Source organism: Equus przewalskii, chromosome 29 (genome assembly GCF_037783145.1).
Source record: "Equus przewalskii isolate Varuska chromosome 29, EquPr2, whole genome shotgun sequence".
In the NCBI taxonomy this organism is placed as follows: domain Eukaryota; kingdom Metazoa; phylum Chordata; class Mammalia; order Perissodactyla; family Equidae; genus Equus; species Equus przewalskii.
The window spans coordinates 46,483,541-46,501,986 of record NC_091859.1 but is presented as its reverse complement, the minus strand read 5'-3'; the positions used below and the strand labels follow the sequence as shown (position 1 = coordinate 46,501,986).

The 18,446-nt window shown below is 40.6% G+C and overlaps 1 protein-coding gene across 34 annotated transcripts in view; it reads right to left on the bottom strand.

The window, feature by feature from the left end:
- PPP6R2 (protein phosphatase 6 regulatory subunit 2) overlaps positions 1 to 18,446 on the bottom strand; it is a 100,177-nt gene that overhangs the window by 53,560 nt on the left and 28,171 nt on the right. For 3 of the 34 annotated variants that reach the window (XM_070599303.1, XM_070599309.1, XM_070599316.1), the window contains exons 1-2: positions 12,482 to 12,563; positions 10,362 to 10,419 (exon numbers count right to left, since the gene is read on the bottom strand). The exons of 19 other annotated variants lie outside the window; for them this stretch is intronic. The gene's annotated coding sequence lies outside the window, so the exon portion shown is untranslated. Of the gene's footprint in view, positions 1 to 10,361; positions 10,420 to 12,481; positions 12,578 to 18,446 lie in introns of those variants that run through there. 12 more of the 34 variants (XM_070599302.1, XM_070599308.1, XM_070599314.1 and 9 more) reach the window with 9 other exon arrangements.

The following is an 18,446-nucleotide window of genomic DNA, read 5'->3' as shown; positions in this document are numbered from 1 at the left end:
GAATCACCAAGACCAAAAATGAAAAATGTTGGAGAGAATGTGGAAAAAAGGCAACCCTCCTACACTGCTGGTGGGAGGGCAAACTGGTGCAGCCACTATGGAAAACAGTATGGAGATTTCTCAAAAAATTAAAAATAGAAATACCGTACAACCCAGCTATCCCACTACTGGGTATTTATCCAAAGAACTTGAAATCAACAATTCAAAGAGACTTATGCACCCCTATGTCCATTGCAGCATTATTCACAACAGCCAAGACATGGAAGCGACCCAAGTGCCCAATGACTGATGATCAGATAAAGAAGATGTGGTATATGTATATGTGTATGTGTATATATATATGTATATACACACGCACACAGTGGAATACTACTCAGCCATAAAAAAAAAAGATCAAATCGTCTCATCTGCAAAAACATGAATGGACCTTGAGGGTATTATGTTAAGCGAAATAAGCCAGAGAGAGAAAGAAACACCATATGATCACTCATATGTGGAAGATAAACGAACACATGGACAAAGAGAAGTTTAGTGGTTACCAGAGGGGAAGGAGGTTGGGGGTGGGCACAAGGGGTGAAGAGGCACATTTATATGGTGACTGACAAATAATAATGCACAACAGAAACTTCACAATGTTATAAACTATTATGAACTCACTAAAAATTTTTTAGAAGGCAATCCTCAAAGGTTACATACCATATGATTCTTTTTACGTATAACATTTTTGAAATGACAATATTTTGTAAATGGAGGACAAATTAGTGGTTGCCAGTGGTTAGGGATGGGAGGGTGTGTGGCAGGAGGGATGTGAGTGTGGTTATAAATGGGCAACACGAGAATCCTCAAGGCTTTGGAACTGTTGAGCATCTTGACTGATGGTAGATACAGAACCCACAGAGATGACAAACTACACAGAACTAAACACACACAAACAAGTACCAATAAAACTGGGAAATATGAATAAGATGAGTGGACTGTGTCAATCTCATTCCTGGTTGTGACCTTCTACCTGTAATTTTGCAAAATGTTACCATTGGAGGAAACTGGACATGGTACACAAGAGATCTCTTTGTATTATTTCTTACTGTTGCACTATTAAAAATGTGAATACTATTAATAAGCTCAAGCTATTAAACAGATATAAAGTTCTACACTCAAAGGACAACACAAATTCTTTTTGAACACACCATGTAACATTCATAAACATAAACCACACATTAAATCAATAAAGAAACCTCAATATACATCAAAAGACAATTATCTTAGGAATTGCAATCTTAATATAGTATTGAGATACATAATAAAGTACAGAAAGTAATATCTAAAGGACAGTTTTTTAAAATTCTTTATGTTAACTGACAAGCTGATCATAAAATCTATATGCAAATGCAAGAGGCCCAGAATAGACAAAATGATCCTGAAAAGGAACAAAGGTGGAGGACTTGCAATTCCCAAATTAAAAATTTGCTACAAAACTACAAGACATATAGATCAATGGAAGAGAAATGAGAGTCAAGAAATGGATCCTTTCACTTACAGTCAATTGATTTTTGACAAGGGTGCCAAAATGATGCAACGAGTGTAAGAACAGTTTTCTCAACATATGATGCTGGGACAACTAGATACCTGCATACAAAAGAATACATTTGGGCCCTGACATACAAACTATACACAGAGATCTACTCAAAACAGATCAAAGACATAAATTTAAGTGCTTAAACTATAAAAGTCTTAGGAGAAAACACAGAGGCAAATCACGAGCTTGGATTTGGCCAGGGTTTCTTAGATATGATACCAACATGAATAAAAGGTCAAAAAAGATAAATTAGACTTCATCAAAAATAAAGCTTTTGTAGGCCAGCCCTGGTGGCCTAGTAGTTGAGTTCAGCACATTCGGCTTCAGCAGCCTGGGTTCAGTTTCTGGGCACAGACCTACATCTCTCTGTTAGCGCCATGCTGTGATGGTGGCCCACATACTAAAAAATAGAAGACTGGCAAGAATGTCAGCTCAGGGCAAATCTTCATCAGCATAAATAAATAAATAAGTAAATAAATACAAATAAAAAATAAAGCTTTTGTGCTTCAAATGGCACCTTCAAGTAACTATAACAAAAGAAAATTTTTACAAAAGAAAATTTTTGCAAATCATGTCTGATAAATGACTTGTATCTAGAATATATAAAGAACTCTTACAACTCAATAATAAAAAGGGAAATTTTAAAATGAGGAAAAGATCTGAAGAGACACTTCTCCAAAGAAAACATCCAAATAGCCAATAAGCACATGAAAAGACGCTTAGGAACATTAGCCAACAGGGAAATGCAAGTCAAAATCACAATGAGATACAACTTCAGGCCCACCAGGATGGCTATAATCAAAGAGACTGACGGACTAGCATCATGGCACAGTGAACTTTCCAGGTAATCTCTCCCCTCCAATATACAATGAAAAAACATCCATACTCCAACAGAGGACATCGAAACACAATATAAATAACATCAGACAGACACACGCAGTCATGTGGTGGATGGCACAGGGGCTGGAGCGCCTCGGAGGAGGAGGGGGAACAGAGTAAGACAAAATTTCACTCCCTCCCCTAAAGATTGAGTACCAGGATGACGGGAGGCCTCCGAGACGGAAGGAACAGGGGAGTCGACATTCGTTTGCGGGAACATCAAGGATCCCTGGTGGGCCCTTGTAGCCTAGAGGGAAGCCCTCTATTGGGGGGAAAGCTTTCGTGGGGGGTGACTTTATCAAGCCAACACTCCAGGAGAGCAGATAGCAAGAGCAGAGGGAGAAAACCCCGAGGTCACGCAGGAGAAAGCGCCCCTCCCCCACCCACTCAGTTTGCTCCAGTGCCTGGGATCTCATCAAAGGCAGAAGGCTCAGAATACGTGGCTGTTGACCCCCACCCAGTGGCGACAGGCGGTAATCACGACCAGATAACACCAGGATGCGAAAAAAACAGAGCCACTCCCTCTAGCAATATCAAACATTATATTAGATCTCCAGACCAGAGAGAAAATGACAAGTACCCAGACATACGTAATCTTAATGACAAAGAACTCAAAATAGCTATCATCAAAAAACTCAACAAGTTAAAAGAGAATGTAGAGAAACAATTCAATGAGTTCAGGAGCTGCTTCACAAAAGAGATTAAAACTGTAAAGAAGAATCAATCGGAAATGTTAGACGTGAAAGACACAATCAATGAGATAAAATATGGATTCCCTGGACGATCGAGTGGACCCCAGAGAGCAGCGAATCAGCATAATTGAAGATAGACATGTTGAAATGCTCCAGATAGAGGAGGAGAGAGAACTAAGACTAAAAAGAAAGGAATAAAGTTTCTGAGACATATCCAACTCAATTAGGAAATGCAATATAAGAATTATAAGTATTCAAGAAGGAGAAGAGAAGGAGAGTGAAGCAGAAAGCGTGTTCAAAGAAATAGTAGCAGAGAACTTCCCAAACCTAGAGAAAGAGATGGAAATCCATGTGGAAGAAGAATCCAGATCTCCTAGATACGTTAATGTAAAAAGACGTACTGGAAGGCATATAGTAGTAAAACCGGCAGAAATTAATGACAAAGAAAGAATACAAAGGGCAGCAAGGCAGAAGAAGACAACCTACAAAGGAACCCCTATCAGGCTTTCAGTGGACTTCTCTGCAGAAACCTTACAGGCCAGGGGAGAATAGAATGACACATTCAAGTCTTTGAAAGACAAAAATTTTCAGCCAAGAATACTCTATCCAGCAAAAATACCCTTCAGATATGATGGAGAAATAAAAAACTTTCCCAGATAAACAAAAGCTAAGGGAGTTCGTAGCCACAAGACAACCCCCCCCCCCCCGCCCCGACACACACAAGAAATCCTCAAGAAGGCCCTCATACCTGGAAAAAAAAAAACAAAACGGAGAAAGGGGTTACAAAGCAGGGAGTAAGGAGATAGATAGGTAGACAAAATCGGAGCAGGATAGCAAATACTCAGGTATAGCATTAACGACAAAGGGAAGGAAAACATCAAAAACAAAGATAATCTTGTCATTTTAACCACCACCTCACAGCACAAGGTGGAATAAGATGTGAGAAAAACCACTTAGGAGGGGAGGAGGAGAGAGACTGAATTGGTCTAACCTAAGGAAATGAGAGGCCATCAGAAAATGGACTATCTTATACACGAGCTTCTGAATACAAATCTCATGGTAACCACTAAACAAAAAAGCAGAACAGAGACACAAATAATAAATAAGGAGAAAACAAACACAACATAAAAAAACTACATAATCCAATAGGTAGACTAAAACACACAGGACGAGAAACAAAGGAAATGCAGGAGAAGCGGAAAAGGAGTGATAAAATGGCAGCATTAAGCCCTCATACATCGATAATCACCCTAACTGTAAATGGATTGAATCCTCCAATAAAAAGACACAGACTGGCAAGATGGATTACAGAACAAGACCCAACAATATGCTGCCTCCAGGAAACACGTCTCAGCTCCAACAACAAACAGAGGCTCAGAGTGAAGGGATGGAAGACGATACTCCAAGCTAATGGCAAACAAAAGAAAGCAGGTGTCACAATATTTGTATCAGACAAAGTAGACTTCAAGGCAAGACAGGGAAAGAGAGACAAAGAGGGGCAGTATATAATGATCAAAGGGACATTCCGTCAAGAAGAAATAACGCTTAGAAATATCTATTCCCCCAACACAGGAGGACCAAAGTACATAAAGCAACTATTAACAAATCTAAAAGGAGACATTAATAATAGCACAATAGTATTAGGGGACCTCAACACTCCACTCACATCAATGGGTAGATCATCCAGACAGAAAATCAACAAGGAAACAGTGGAATTAAATGAAAAGCTAGAGCAGTTGGACTTAATAGACACATATAGAACACTCCATCCAAAAACAGCAGAATACACGTTCTTCTCAACTGCGCATGGAACATTCTCAAGGATAGACCACATGTTGGGAAACAAGGCAAGCCTCAATAAACTTAAGAAGATTGAAATAATAACAAGCATCTTTTCTGATCACAGTGCCCTGAAGCTAGAAATTAATTACAAGAAAAAAGCTGAGAAAGGGACAAAGATGTGGAGACTAAACAACATGCTATTGAACAAGCAATGGATCAGTGAAGAAATTAAAGGAGAAATCAAAAAGCATCTGGAGACAAATGAAAATGAAAACACACCATACCAACTCATATGGGATGCAGCAAAAGCCATATTAAGAGGGAAATTCATTGCAATAAGGCTCACCTTAACGAACAAGAAAAATCCCAAATAAGCAACCTCAAATTGCACCTAACTGAATCAGAAAAAGAAGAACAAACAAAGCCCAAAGTCAGCAGAAGGAGAGAAATAATAAAAACCAGAGCAGAAATAAATGCGATTGAAACAAAAAAGGCAGTAGAAAGGATCAATGAAACAAAGAGCTGGTTCTTTGAGAAGATAAATAAAATCGACAAACCCCTAGCCAGACTTATAAGGAAAAAAAGACAGATAAACAAAATTAGAAATGAAAGAGGGGAAATAACAGCGGATACCGCAGAAATACAAGATTGTAAGAGAATACTAGGAAAAACTATATGCCAACAAAATGGATAATCTAGAGGTAATGGATAAATTCTTAGACTCTTACAACCTCCCAAAGCTGAATCAAGAAGAAACAGATAATCTGAATAGACCAATCTCAAGGAAAGGGATTGAAACAGTAATCAAAAGCATCTCAAAGAATAAAAGCCCAGGACCGGATGGGTTCCCTGGGGAATTCCGCCAAACATTCAGAGAGGATTTAATACCTATCCTTCTCAAGCTATTCCAAAAAATTAGGGAAGATGGAAGACTTCCTAAGACATTTCACAAGGCCAACATCACTCTGATACCAAAGCCTGACAAGGACGACACAATAAAGGAAAACTACTGGCCAATATCGCTGATGAACATAGATACAAAAATCCTCAACAAAATATTGGCAACCTGAATACAGGAACACATCAAAAAGATCATACATCACGACCAAGTGGGATTTATACCAGGGACACAGGAATGGTTCAACATCCGCAAATCCATCAGTGTGATATACCACATCAACAAATTGAGGAATAAAAACCACACGATCGGGGCCGGCCCCATGGCCAAGTGGTTAACTTCACACGCTCCGCTTCAGTGGCCCAGGGTTTCACCGGTTCGGATCCTGGGCGCGGACATGGCACCACTCATCAAGCCATGCTGAGGCGGCACCCCACATGCCACAACTGGAAGGACCCACAACTGAAAATATACAGCTGTGTACCGGGGGGCTTTGGGGAGAAAAACGAAAAATAAAATCTTTAAAAAAAGCAAAAACCACATGATCATCTCAATAGACACAGAGAAAGCACTTGACAAGATCCAACAGCCATTTATGACAAAAACTCTCAACAAAATGGGGATAGAAGGAAATTACCTCAACATAATGAAGGCCGTATATGACAAACCCACAGCCAACATCATACTCAATTGGCAAAAACTGAACACCATCCCTCTGAGAATAGGAACAAGATAAGGATGCCCACTATCACCACTCTTATTCAACATAGTACTGGAGGTTTTGGCAAGAGCAATTAGGCAAGAGAAAGGAATAAAAGGAATCCAAATAGGGAGTGAAGAAGTGACACTCTCCCTGTTTGCAGACGACGTGATCTTATGTATAGAAAACCCTAAAGAATCCGTTGGAAAACTATTAGAAATAATTGACAACTACAGTCAAGTTGTGGGATACAAAATCAACTTACAAAAAGATCAGTTGCATTTCTGTACTCTAATAACGAACTAACAGAGAACTCAAGAATACAGTTCCATTTATGATCACCGCTAAAAGAATAAAGTACCTAGGAATAAATTTAACGAAGGAGGTGAAGGACTTATACCATCAAAACTATAAGACATTATTGACAGAAATAGATAACAACATAAAGAGATGGAAGGAGATGCCATGCACGTGGATTGGAAGAATAAACATAGTTAAAATGTCCATGCTACCCAAAGCAATCTACACATTCAGTGCGATCCCAATCAGAATCCCAGTGACATTCTTCATGGAAATAGAACAAAGAATCCTAAAATTCATATGGGGCAACCAAAGATCCCGAATTGCTAAAGCAATACTGAGAAAAAAGAACAAAGCTGGAGGCATCACAATCCCTGACTTCAAAATGTACTACAAAGCCATAGTGATCAAACCAGCACGGCACTGGTACAGAAACAGACACACAGATCAATGGAACAGAACTGAAAGCCCAGAAATAAAAACGCACATCTACGGACAGCTAATCTTCGACAGAGGTGCCAAGAACATACAATGGAGAAAAGACAGTCTCTTCAATAAATGGTGTTGGGAAAACTGGACAGCCACATGCAAAAGAATGAAAGTAGACCATTATCTCACGCCATACACAAAAATAAACTCAAAATGGACCAAAGACTTGAAGATAAGTGCCGAAACCATAAAACTCCTGGAAGATAATATAGGTAGTACACTCTTTGACATTGAACTTATTAAAAGGATCTTTTCGAATACCATGTCTTCTCTGACAAGGGAAACAAAAGAAAAATAAACAAGCGGGAGTTCATCAGACTGAAGAGCTTCTGCAAGGCAAAAGAAACTGGATCAAAACAAAAAGACAACCCACCAAATGGGAGAACATATTTGCAAATCATGTGTCTGACAAGGGGTTAATCTCCATAATATATAAGGAATTCACACAACTGAACAATAACAGAACAAACAGCCTGAGCAAAAAATGGGCAGAGGATATGAACGGACGTTTTTCCAAAGAAGATATACAGAGGGCCAATAGACACATGAAAAGATGTTGAACATCACTAATCATCAGGGAAATGCAAATCAAAACTACACTAAGATACCACCTTACGCCTGTTAAAATGGCTATAATCACTAAGACTAAAAATAACAAATGCTGGAGAGGGTGTGGAGAAAAGGGAGCCCTCATACACTGCTGGTGGGAATGCAAACTGGTGCAGCCACTATGGAAAACAGTATGGAGATTCCTCAAAAAACTAAAACTAGAAAGACCATACGACCCAGCTATCCCACTACTGAGTATCTACTCATCAACTTGAAATCAACAACCCAAAGTAACATATGCACCCCTATGTTCACTGAAGCACTATTCACAATAGTCAAGACATGGGAACAATCCAGGTGCCCATCGACTGATGATTGGATAAAGAAGAGGTGGTATGTATATACAATGGACTACTACTCAGCCATAAAAAAGACAAAATCATCCCATTTGCAACAACACAGAAGGACTTGGAGGGAATTACGTTAAGTGAAAAAAGCCAGACTGAGAAAGACAAACACTAGATGAGTTCATTCATATGTGGACTATGAACAAACACATGGACAAACAAAACAGTTCAGTGTTTACGAGGGGAAGGGGAGTGAGAGGTGGGCACAGCGGGTGAAGGGGAGCACCTACGCGGTGACGGTCAGGAAATAATGTACAACTGAAATCTCACATTGATGTAAACTATCATGAACTCAATTAAAAAAAAAGACTGATAAAAACAAGTGTTGGGGAGGATCTCGAGAAACTGGAGCCCTCATATATTGCTGGTGAGAATGCATACTGGTACAGTTGCTTTGAAAAAATAGTCTGGCAGATCTTCAAATGATTAAACATAGAGTTACCTTATGAGCTAGCAATTCCACTCCTAGGATTATACACAAGAAAAATGAAAATGTACATGCACACAGAAACTTGCACACTAATGTTCACCAAAGCATTGATTAATAAAAGCCAGAAAGTGGATACAACCCAAATGTCAATCAAGGGATGAACGGATTAAGAGGATGTGGTATGTCCACACAATGAAATATTATTCTGTAATCAAAAGGAATGAAGTACTAGGGGCAGCCTGGTGGTGCAGTGGTAAAGTTTGCATGTTTTGCTTCGGCAGCCCAGGGTTCACCGGTTCGGATCCTGGGTACAGACCTACTCACTGCTTATCAAGCCATGCTGTGGCAGGCATCCCAAGTATAAAGTAGAGGAAGATGGGTACAGATGTTAGCTCAAGGCCAGTCTTCCTCAAAAAAAAAAGGAATGAAGTACTAATAGGTACTGAAAGCTGTACGAACCTGGAAAATGTTATGCTAAGTGAAAGAAGTCAGTCATGAAAGACCACATAGCATATGATGTCACTTACATGAAACATGCAGAAGAGGCAAATCTATAGAGACAGAATGCAGGTTAGTAGTTGCCAGAGGCAGGGTGAATGGGAGGGCCAGGGGAAAGGGGGATAACTGATGAAGGGTACAAGGTTTCTTTTTGGGGTGATGAAAGTATCCTAAAATTAATTGTAGGGATGGTGGTACAACTCTGGGAATACACTAAAATCTACTGAACTGTACAGTTTAAACAGGTGAATTTTATGGTGTGTGAATTCTATCTCAAGAAAACTGTTACAAGAAATCCTAGGGAGGGCCCAGTGGCTAGTGGTTAAGTTTGGCAAGCTCCACTTCAGTGGCCCAGGCTCACAGGTTGGATCCCAAGCATGGACCTACACCACTTGTCAGCCATGCTGTGGCAGCAACCCACATACAAAGTAAAGGAAGACTGGCACAGATGTTAGCTCAGGGCTAATCTTCCTCAGGCAAAAAGAGAGGAAGATTGGCAACAGATGGTAGCTCAGGGTAAATCTTCCTCAGCAAAAAAAAAAAAAAAGAAAAAAAGAAATCCTATGTGTCTGAAACTAAATGAATATCCCTCAAAAACCCTTAAGTTAGGAAAGCACTTAAGAAATATTTGCAACTGAACAATAACAAAAAAATTACATGTCAAAATTTTGGAGACTCAGCTCTAAGGAGTACTTTAGAAAAGAGTGTATAGTTTTAAGCATGTTTATCAGGAAATAAGAACAGTGAAAACTAAACAAACTGAGCAACTAACCCAGGAAGTTAGAAAAGAACACTGAAATAAACCAAAAGGAGAAATATAATAACTTGAATCAATGAAATAAGAAATCTAAAACGTGAGATTAACTAAACTAAAACCTGATTCTCTGAAAAAATAATTAAATACATATTCTCACTTCACAGCTGTTGGACTGGTCAGATCATCACAAGTGTTGGCAGGACAGGCGGCAGGAAGAACCTCACACGTTCCTGACAGGAAAGGAGACAGGCCGCTGCTCTGCGGCACCCACAACAGCACTCAGTGAAGCCACGTATGTCCATCCACTGCCCAGCAATCCCCCTCCTACCTACATATCCCTAAGAAATTGGAAGATCACAAACGAGGTGGCAGCGGAGGAAGCAAGTGCATGGAATATCACGTACATTAGAGCCAGCGACTAGACGGACACACAGCAACACTGACGGATCTTAAAGGATGGGGCTGAATGAAAAAACATAAGAAACAGAATCAGGCCCACAATACAATCCATCTATTTAATTTAAAATACAAGCACACCAAACAACAACATGTGTTTACAGGAATACAGACACAGAACAGGGTACACACTAACCACACCACAGTAATTGTCTATAGGGAGGGGATGGAGATTCAAGGAATTACAAAAACAAGGGGCCCTGTCCAGACCACGCAGGAGGATGAGGCCACCTGAGCCTGAGAGCACGCTCCCAAAAAAGGGAGGGAGGTAACAAGAATGGTGTGCTTCTGTGAACCAGCTCGGGCATTTCCAGTGGAAAGGAAGCCCAGCTCCCAGCAGGATTTACCTTAGGGCAGCCAGGCCCTGATCAGCAGTGAGCGGTCATTCAGCATGTTCCCCAGAAACCACAGAGGTCCCAGTTCAACCTCCACGCCAGCTCTGTTCCTAGGTGGCTGGGACTTTTGTTTGTTTGGTTTTGCTTTTCATGTTTTCTTGTATTTTGAACTTACCTTGGGATATTTCATACATGCCTAACAGTAGAGAGAACAGTACAATGAACCCTTGTGTGCCCCTTCCTCAGCCTCAACATCCATCAATTCAAGGCCCATCTCTCCCACCCAGACTGTCTCCCACCTGGACCATTTGGAAGAGACCAGACATCATCCCATTTCACTGCCCAGGCTCAATGAAATATCTGTCCAGTTATTATTAACTTTGCCGTTAAGTCTGTCCAGATATCTACGAGGCTCCCTTCATGAAGCAGTTGGTTTGTTTTTCCCACATGAGCAGCACAGGCAGTATCCCTCTGGCAGTACTGCTCAGACACACCGAGATGTCCGCTGCACTATCGATGCTGCTGTGTAACGCCAGCACAGCAAACAGAGGCCTGGTGCGCAGAGGCCAGCCCACTGGCCACAGGTTCTTTCATGGTAGGGATAGGTCCTATGTTTTATGTACTCCATCACAGACTAAACACAGAACAAGTCTTGTACAATAAAACCACCTACTCACTAAATCAAGTCCCAAGGGGCCTGTCTGTAGAAGTCAGCCCAGCTCAATAGTTCTAAGACACTGCGATTTTGTAGACCAGTAATTTTTTTTTAATTTAGAAAACTAACAAAGTGTAGCCAACTTTTTAACTTTGCCAAGCAAGGAGGAAGGAAGGAGGGAAAGAGAGAAAAAAAGAAAAGGAGACACACAAGACAAAAGGAAAAGAGATGACCTGTTATCCACAATTTCCTTAATTTCAGAAAACAGTGACTCTTTTTTAAATATCAAAAAAGGAAAGCCGTAATCTCAGGATTGAGGATAATGTCTCATTTTGAAAAAATATAGTTTTAAGAAAAACTTACCTCATTACACTTATTTTGCTCATCTCACCAATATTACAGACCAACATTTGAGAACCTCTATTTACACTACCATTGGTACTCAAGATAAAACTAGGTTACTCTGAAAATCATTAGACTGACAATTTGCCTCATTAGCACATATCAGTACATTTGCTACGTCATTAAATTTAAAAATCTCTGTATAACAATGCTTCTGTCAGTTATCCGTGTATTTCAAGAAATACTTAAAAATGATCGCATCAGTGGCATCCTCTAAAGAGTTCATTCCAATGGCATTGGTTTGGCTGCAGCTAATCTCACCGACAAAGGAACTGGTGTAAACTAATTCTAGAACTTTCTCTCAGATAATACGGCATGCTTCTTTTCCAAACGTTTCTCATATCCCAGCAACTATATGCTACCCTCCACAGAGACGCTAGCATCTTCTTAGTTGGCCCTTATCTATAAGAAAGGCTGTAATTTTCCTTCCCTAGATGACCCAAGACCTACCACTGACAGCATCTTTAAAACAAATAAGTAGCTCATGAATCTGCTTGTTGACTTGAGATGTTGCTGGTTATATCTGGAGTATCAACCCAGCACAAGGATTCCAGTCAAATCCTGACAATGCACTCCACAATCTATCTGGAATGCCAAGCAAGGTATCACCAACATCTTCTAGACTCTTATCCAACAGACAAGTGAAAGAAACTTGAAATTCTGCTTCTTTACTTACTTTTTCACGGCAGCATAACCAACAGACAGAAGGTAGATTCCAAAGAGAAATGCTGCCCATATGATCACATAGTTCCATGAACAGAGCCTTTCAAAAAAGAACATTCTGTGGTAGAGACTGTTGCTAAGAGAAAATCAGAATCTGAAATGCATCCTATGACCTGTCTGGCCACAAATCGGACTTTTTGTTATTTTATTATATTTTTTAAATTTATTTAGTTTGGTGAAGAAGATTGGCCCTGAGCCAAAATCTGTGCCAATCTCCTCTATGTTTTTTAAAGATTTATGATCAGAGTCCTGGCTCTGCTGTGGCCAGTTACATGACCACTTGCGCCTTGGTTTCCTCATCTGTAACTGGGAACAACGAGCCGCGCTGTCTCATGGAGCTGCTGTGCAGGTTAACTGACTTGCACCCCAAGAGCCTGGAACTGGCACATTTTATCCTCAAAAACCCTAAAAAGACCCTTCGCTGCAAAGAAGAGAAGGAAACAGAGACAAGGTCACCTTGCTGCAGAGGTTGGGCTCCATGGTGGCCGAAGCCACAGGCACCATTCACAAGAACTGACGGAGCAACCTCTCCCAAGCCCACCTTCAGTGACATCACACTGGTAGCTTAAATTGGATGATGGAAGTATTCGCACTACGGAAATGGACAAATGCCACAAACCAGGAAGTTTTTTTACTCTCCCGGAGAGCTGGCTGTTAAACATTTACTGACACATCACTGGAATTCTATTTGTCCTAAAAAAAATGGCAATGTGAGTCCATGGAGAGCAATGAATGTTTGTATAATCAATTAAAGAACAAACGAGACCATGTCTATACTGGGCCCAGTCCACTGAGGGGAAAAAAGACCAAAAAGAAGGTCTAATTTTAAAAAGCGGGTGGTAGGGGAGGAACAGATGAAGAAAAATCCAAAATCAGAAGTGAAGAAATAAACAAACATAAAAGTAAATTAAAATGATTATAAAAGAACACTTTACACAAGGTTATGCTAATGCATTCCAAGAAAGTTTGAACTATCTGAAACTGTTGGAAACACATCCTCCAAGACCCACGCAGATGCAGAACCAGCCTCTCAGAAAAGGGCCAGGCTCCTCAGGACGCAACGCTCTGAGGGGTCCACTGGGATAACCAGTGGGTGTGCCTGTCCCCAGCACAGACTGTGAGCTCCTTTAGGACAGAAGCTGCCTCTCTCAGTCCCTCGTATTCCAGGGTCATATCTCTAGGCCTGACACATGGCTGGCATCCTCTATGGGTTCACTGAATCACCCGCCAAAAGAACTTGAAAGAAGTCCTTAAAGGCTGACTACCTGAGACACGTGGGGTGCAGGGGAAGAGCAGGGCAGGGGGCTGGACAGATGGGAGCACAAGGCCTGGGCCTGCACCTCCCAGCTGAGGGACCCAACAGCTGTGGGAGATTCTACTTGGCCCTAATTTTCACTCTCCCCTTCTTCTAGAGCAATAGAGTTTAGTTGGGTACCTGGCCACCCTCCTTAACCCTAACTTTCCCAGCCTCCCTTGCAGCCAGCTAGTCGTGTGACTGAACTCTAGGCAAAAGGATGGGCATGGGTTGGAACCTCAAGGCCTTACTGAGTTGAGCTCCTTCTGGACTTTCTGCCAACTGGGAGAGGGCAAGACCTAGAGTAATCCTTCCAACTCCAGAGTGAAAGCCCCGGGTGAGGAAGGCCACTACCAGACCTGCCTGTCAGCTGAGAGAGGTACCTCTACCTCGTTTAAGCCACTGTTCTTTGGGACATCTTTGTTGCAGCAGCTCAGGCTGTACCTTAATATAATCAGAGCACACTTCTTAACCTCCACGAGCTCTTGCTTTTTCACCTGTAAAATGATCATATTTTCTTCAAAAAGTTATAGGAGGAGGGCCGGCCCCATGGCCGAGTGGTTAAGTTCAGGTGCTCTGCACTGGGGGCCCGGGGTTTTGCCAGTTCGGATCCTGGGCACAGACATGGCACCGCTCATTAGGCCATGCTGAGGCAGCGTCCCACAGGCCACAACTAGAAGGACCCACAACTAAAATATACAACTATGTACTGGGGGGATTTGGGGAGAAAAAGCAAAAAAGAAAGAAAGTTATAGGAGCTAAGTAACATGCCTGACAGATAGCATGTGCTCAACAAACATTTGAATTATTATAAGCTCAATGACTGTTCATTATCTCCCTTTTTTAAATTAGTTTCAATATTTACCCTCTCATTTCCTGGTGGCGGGAACAACAGCCCTATGTGGCTGCTTGTCTTCAACACAGCAAGAAAGGAGAAGGCCAAGAAGGCTGTGTGCTGTTGATTCCCCTGCTTGAAGAGGGAGGCCCAGGGGACCCCCGAGAGCAAGAAGTAGGGGCCCTCAAAGTGCAGGCCTGGGCTTGATGCTGCCTGGTACTCCTTCCTGACCACCACTTACTCACCAAAGAGAAGCAATCTTTCTCTACTATCATCAGATGCTCTTCTGATGGTTTGGTTTAGAGTTGATATTTGAGAAAATGTGGGCAACAAAAAAAACACAACAAAACACACAAACTAAACAAAGGTGCAGTCAATCCTTTCTACAAACAGCAGAATGAGCCTTCCAAAGGGACTCATGATGAAAGAGCATGCTATTAATAATGAGACCAGGACCACAGGCAAAACCCAGACTGATGGGCACCCTACCAATACGAAGAACACGAGCATTTCAGGCTTTCAAAACGATGACTCAACAAGATCTTATGCACAAGGAATGAACTGGAATTCTTCAAAAATGTCTTGAGTATTCACAGACCCTTTCATTTTCATATAATCTTATTTACGTTTTTGTTGAGGAAGATTAGCCCTGAGCTAACATCTGTTGCCAATCTTTCTCTTTTGTTGCTTGAGGAAGATTAGCCCTAAGCTAACATCTGTGCCAGTCTTCCTCCACTTTATATATAGGTCACTGCCATACCATGGCTGACGAGTGGTATAAGTCCATGCCCGGGAACTGATCCCACAAACCTGGGCCACTGAAGTGGAGCACACTGAACTTAACCACTATGCCACAGGGCCGGCCCCATTTTCATATAATTATTTAAAGTCAGCTTGTCAATTCTACCCTCCCTACCGCCATCCCCCTATACCACCTCTTGGGTTTTTGATTGATATTATGATGAATTTCTAGTTCAGTTTGGGGAGAACTGGCATATTTACAACAATGAATTTTCCAATCCCAAACCAGGGCATATCTGTCCGTTTACTCAAGTCTTCTTTAGTTTCTCTCGAAATTTATAGTGCTCTCCATAGAGGTTTTACACATCTTCTTTAGATTTATTCCTAGTTTTTATTTATAATGCTACTATACACACAACTTTTTAATTGCAATGTGTTTGTTGATGTTATAATTTATTTTTATAAGTTGATTGTGTATCCAGCAACTTGCTAAGTGATTATTGATTTGATTATTTGTAGATTGTTTTGGACTTTCTACATATACAATCATATCATCAATGAATGATAACAGTTTTGCTTCTTTCATTCAAATTCTTTTATCTTTTTTTTCTCCACTTTTCTGATTTATTGGGCTGGCTAAAACCTCTATTACTATCCTCAATACAACTGGTCAGAGTAAGCACCCCTGTCTTCCTCCCAATTTCACAAAGAAAGCTTTCAATATATCATCAGTATAGGGTTGCTAAAAGTTTTTTTATAAGAATAAAAGAAGTCGTACTACTTTCTCCCTACTACTGTGGAAGTTGTACACTGTTCCTATTCTTACAGTGGTTCTTTAGAACTTGTAAGTTGTACACTTATTAAAATCTACAGTTAATCAGTATCTTTACCCAATCCCAGTTATTACACAGACTTTGGAATGTTTTACCTCCATTTACCCTCCTTCTCAACTTAGAATTAGAAATTAGCAATTGTTTAGTCTCAGGGCAGTGAAGATATTGTTCCACTGGCTCTGACTTCCACTGCTACACTTGGAAAATCAGCTGGCAGTCTAAGTACTGTTCGGATGACACTAATCTGTCTTATTTCTCTGGTTTAACATCTCTCTTTGTCTTTGGTGCTCTGTAGTTTTACTCTTTCACAACCAGCTGTAAATTTTCTTCTATTTTATCCTGCTTATGATTCATTTGTCTTCTTGAATCTGCAGATTGGTATTTTCACAATTCTTGAAAATCTTCAGCCTTTTATCTTTTCAAATAATAAATCTGCCCCCGTTCTCTCCTTTCTCCTTAAAACACACCAATTAAACATGTGCTAGAGACTCTCCCTCTATCTTCCATGCCACCTGACCTCAACTCTATATTTGCCATCATTTTTTCTATGCTTCATTCTGGGTGATTTCTCCTGTCCTGTTTCCTGGTTCACTGTTTTTCTCTTCACTGTATAAAATTTGATATTAAACCCATATGATGAATTCTTAATATGGGATATTGTATTCTTTATTTCTAGCAGTTCTATTTGGTTCTTTTACAAATATTCTAGATCACCTTTTATAGTTTCCTACAGGTGTTTTTATTTCTTTAAATATTTCTTTAAAAAGAAAGAGCATGCAGGGGCCAGCCCCGTGGCCGAGTGGTTAAGTTTGCGCTCTCCGCTGCAGCGGCCCAGGGTGTCACCGCTTCAGATCCTGGGCATGGACATGGCACCGCTCATCAGGCCACGCTGAGGCGGCATTTCACATGCCACAGCTAGAGGGACCCACAACTAAAAATGTACAGCTATGTACCAGGGGCTTTGGGGAGAAAAGGAAAAATAAAATCTTTAAAAAAAAGAAGAAGAAAGAAAGAGTATGCTTGTTTCATAGTCTAATTCCAAAATCTGAAGTTTTAGAGTCTGTTTCTACTGGTTTTTCACTCACGGTGCTTTATTTCCTTGTGTGCTTGGTCAGTTTTGTCTGTGTAGTAATCATTGTCCTTAAAAAACGCCTGTGGGGATATTTTGCATCTTAGGATGAAGGTAACTTCCTCCACAGAGGTTTTATGTCTGCTTCCGCAGAATGCCTGAAGGCACGACCAAACCATAAAACCTTCAACTAAATTCACACTTGATTTCCCTGAACTACAGGCAATGTGACCTGGGCTCAAATCTGCACAAAGGCTAATGCATGGCCACAAGTTTTTCCCCCTTTTTTTCCTGCTACATTTAGTATAAAAACAACCAGGTGGGGGCAGGGATGGAGTGAGGCAGGTTTGCTTCTAGCTCATACTTACTCTGAGGAGACAGCCCTTCAGAGCCCCATTTAATATGGGAAGGGTCTCCTTTAGGCTCTGAGAGGACTAGAGATCTTAACTACTGTTCTTCTTATCCTACGAGTCCTCTAAAATCAAAGTCCCACTTTGTCCAGATCAGCAAATGCTTTCAGGATAACGGCAGAGTCCATCCTACAGTGTTTAAATTACCTTTCTGGGTTCTTACTTTCTGTTATATTTTGGTCTAGAACTTCCTTGCTATACTGTTAGTTCTCTGATCTTTTTTAATCCGACAATTTTATTTGTTTTTCATAATGGGTCGAGGGGGAGGACAGAGGGTAGTCCAAATAAACTAGCCTAAAATTTATCAAATATATAAGACATTGATGTTTTTCTTGCAAAATATATCTGATACACAATTCTACACTAAAATTTATACTCTCTCATCACTATGAGGAATTATTCTACTCTCTATTGGCTTTTATTCATGCTGAGACATCTACTGTCAACCTAACAGATGTTCCTTTGTAGGTAATCTATCTCTTACCTCTAGTTGAAGATCTTTTTGTCTTTGGTGCTATACAATTTGAGTGTATGAGTGTGAGTTTCTTTGTATTTATACCACTTGGGACATAGCGTGCTTCCTAAATCTAGGGGTTTATATCTTTTATTGGTTTCCAAAAAGTCAAAGCTATTAATCCTTTGAATAATGCCTCTCCTCCATTTTCCCTATTTTTCCATCCTTGGATTCCAACTGCACATTTACTGCACATTTTTCTTCTATTCTCCATTTTCTCTT